Source organism: Mus caroli, chromosome 2 (assembly GCF_900094665.2).
Source record: "Mus caroli chromosome 2, CAROLI_EIJ_v1.1, whole genome shotgun sequence".
In the NCBI taxonomy this organism is placed as follows: domain Eukaryota; kingdom Metazoa; phylum Chordata; class Mammalia; order Rodentia; family Muridae; genus Mus; species Mus caroli.
This window is the reverse complement of record NC_034571.1, coordinates 122005787-122009068: the sequence shown is the minus strand read 5'-3', so window position 1 is coordinate 122009068 and position 3282 is coordinate 122005787. Positions and strand designations below refer to the sequence as shown.

The window sequence follows — 3282 nt, the reverse complement described above, 5'->3', positions numbered from 1 at the left end:
GTAGCTGTAGCTGTCTTCAGACACTCCAGAAGAGGGAGTCAGATCTCGTTACGGATGGTTGTGAGCCACCATGTGGTTGCTGGGATTTGAACTCCTGACCTTTGGAAGAGCAGTCGGGTGCTCTTACCCACTGAGCCATCTCACCAGCCCCAGGTTTGTTTTCTTAATTTCTTAGATTAGTAAGTCTAAGTACACTATTGTAGGCATTCCTGAGATCTATGGACCCACTGTTAACTCTCTACTCCGTGACCAAGGACAGCTTCTTCCGGCCTCAGACAGCGGCCTGCTTTGTCCTTCTCTGGCCCGCTGGATCCCTCTAAGTCTCCCTAGAAAAATACGAAAGGGTACAATACAAAAGGAAAAAATACAAGGAACCAAAGAGGAAAAATACAAAAAGCACAAGCAGGTCCAAATCCAGACCATGAAGCCAGTCCTATATCCAGACCATGAAGCCATCGCCACTGTTAGTTAACCCTGGAGAAGCTCCTTTCTTGGCAACAAGGTCAAGTTCACAGTCTGCAAAGCAGGACTGGCAGGAGCCCTCATTTGATTATAGCTTAATCCTAATCTGATCAGGTTTGGATGCAAAGCTTTCTCAGTTTAACAGTGACTGGAGTATCCCTGCACTTTAGGACAGAGCTTTCTACCTTAAGGTCCCAACAAGTGCTAGAGTTTCATGTTTGCTGAGCAAGTGCTCTACCGCCGAGCTGCATCTCCAAACCCACACAGGAAGCCTTGTAAAAAAATGAAACGAAAGAAAATACCAGAGCACATTCAACATTGTGAGTATGATTTTTTGAAAATTGTGATAAGGCATGTGTGTGTGTGTGTGTGTGTGTAAACTGTTCATAATATAAAATGTATTTCTTTGTGTGGGTGGAGGTTAAAAAAGTTTTGAAAATATTGACTTAAAGGAAAATATCCATTCCTCAAATAGTATACAAATATTATCAGAGCTGTGTCTTGCTCTAGGAGAAAGAGAAAAACAAAAGTTGGCTACCACATCTGGAAAGCTCCGGATGGGGTAAGTACAAACGCCACCAGCACAGGATGTAAAAACCACAGTCTGAGGGGTGTCATGGGAGAAACCACCTCCTTCTTTAGGCCCTGGTGGCTGGTTCTGACATTGGCTAGGGAGGGAAGGGAAAAGGTATGTTTCTGATGAAGCACGGATACCAAGCCACAGCCCCAAGCCCCATGGCTGGAGCTGCTACCAAGACCTTGGTATGAATGCTGGGAAAGGACCCAGAGTGTTGGGAACAGACAGGGATGAGAAGAACAAAAGTGGGAGATATGGATATATAAATATATATATATAATTGAGTATTTATATTATATATTTAACGTATGTATATATGTATATATATAATATTTTTTAAGGAAAGGGAGGTGGAACAGTGGAGGACAGCCACTTGAAGGCCAGATGTTGCCTTTGTTTCTACCTCAAGGCCTTTTTAGACTTACCTCATTACTGATTCTGATTAAGATGTATGATACATGAGTCCATGGTCCGATAGGAATTTCTACATTTAGATTTTCCTTGTATGTTCCTGTCTGGCTAGAGCCAGTGTTGCCGTCTGGTTACCAGACTCAGCTGTGCCTTCCCTCACAAAGCAACGGGGGTTTTCTCTTCTCATGTTCTCTGGGTTTCCCTGCTGAGCCCTATAGCCAGTCCTTTCGGCTATTTTGTGGGTGCTTCTTTCTTTTACCCTTCTCCACTTTTTCAACCCCTTAATATTAGATAGAAGAGAGAAAAGAATGGCGGGGAAAGGGGGTGATGATATTGTTAGGATAATTCCTGCTGATTAGGGCTGTTGAGTTCCTTAGGGCAAGTTTGATCTTCACAGTCAGGATATCTTTCTCTTTCTTTCTATTTTCTCTCTCTCTTTCTCTCTTTCTTTTTTCCGAGACAGAGTTTCTCTGTATAGCCCTGGCTGTCCTGGAACTCACTTTGTAGACCAGGCTGGCCTCAAACTCAGAAATCCACCTGCCTCTGCCTCCCGAGTGCTGGGATTAAAGGCCTGCGCCACCACTGCCCGGTGGATATCTCATTTCTTGTTTCTTTGTGCACAACTACTTAACAAATAGCAACCAACCAACAACATTGAACCAACAACTGGCCAGTCAGCCCCGTCTATTGGGATGCTAGCATTTATACATCCTCTGAAAGGTCGCCAGAATTCCAGATCTCACACAATCACAGAAACTAACTGCAGCTGGCAAAACCACGCCCCTTCTTAGAACAGGAGGCAAGTCATCGTCAGCCGCACATCCCACACCTGGGATTAAAAGTCTTATAATATGTCCGTGTTTTTCAGAGAAACCAAAATTCTCACTACCAAGCCCCAGCACAGCTGGAAGGATTTCGAAGGAGAAGTGTTGTCTCCTGGCCCTTCCCCTGACACTCCTGAGGTTGCAGACCCGTTGACTATAGAAAATCACAGCAGGTTGGAGCGCTCCATTTCCTACTCTGCAAACAGGGAGTGGCCCAACTCCTACTTCTGCATCTCCGCACAGACCCGGGGGTGGGGGAGGGTGCAAACGACCGAAAGAGCGAGCGCATTCCTTCTCCCTTATGCAAAAAGACTGTTGACGACTCTACTTGCAAAATGTCGCCTGTCCGTCTGCCTTTTCCTCAGCAATTGCTGAGCCAGTCATTGGAAAGCGGCAAGGCAAAACACCCATTACCAAGATGTAGCTACCAAAGGACTGAGATTGGGGATCAGAAATTCAACACCTTTACCCCAGCCCCTGTGGACAACTTCCTCCCGTGGGACTGAGGACACAGATGTCACCAGAAAGTTACATATGAGCCCCTCCATTGCATGGACTGTCTACCCCTCATCCCTGCCCGAGCGCCCTCTGCTCTCAGTGAGTTCTGCTCTTTGTTTCCCCTCATCTTTTTCCCTGTCTGAATCCAACCCACAGGGATTAGCTCAGTTTTCTTATCTTCTAGGAAGCCAATCCACAAAGGACACTCAAAATGCATAAAAATCTCCTTATGGCACTTAAATGTTTATGGGTAATAAAAGGAATCATTCCTCTCCTTATGTGTGACCTTGTGATGTTTGTCACTGAGTTTATAGACTCCTGGGACCCGGGGACACTTAACTCTCTCTGTGCCTGCCCCAGAGCTGAGTTCTAACATCAACCTGATTGAAAAACCTGGCTTTGAAGAAGTATTAAAAAAGTATAGCAAAGTAAAAACAAAATTCGAGGCTTTTGGGCCCAGGCTTGGGAGTGTGGCTTTTGTGGCTTAGTGCTCCAGGTGCTAGTCATAAA

The 3282-nt window shown here is 45.4% G+C and overlaps 1 long non-coding RNA gene across 1 annotated transcript; it reads left to right on the top strand.

Annotated features, from left to right (window-relative positions):
- Positions 1 to 578: 578 nt before the first annotated feature.
- Positions 579 to 3050, top strand: LOC110309556. Its single transcript, XR_002379715.1, has 3 exons — positions 579 to 782; positions 973 to 1024; positions 2319 to 3050. It is a non-coding gene; the product is annotated as an uncharacterized LOC110309556 (long non-coding RNA).
- The last annotated feature ends 232 nt before the right edge of the window (positions 3051 to 3282 follow it).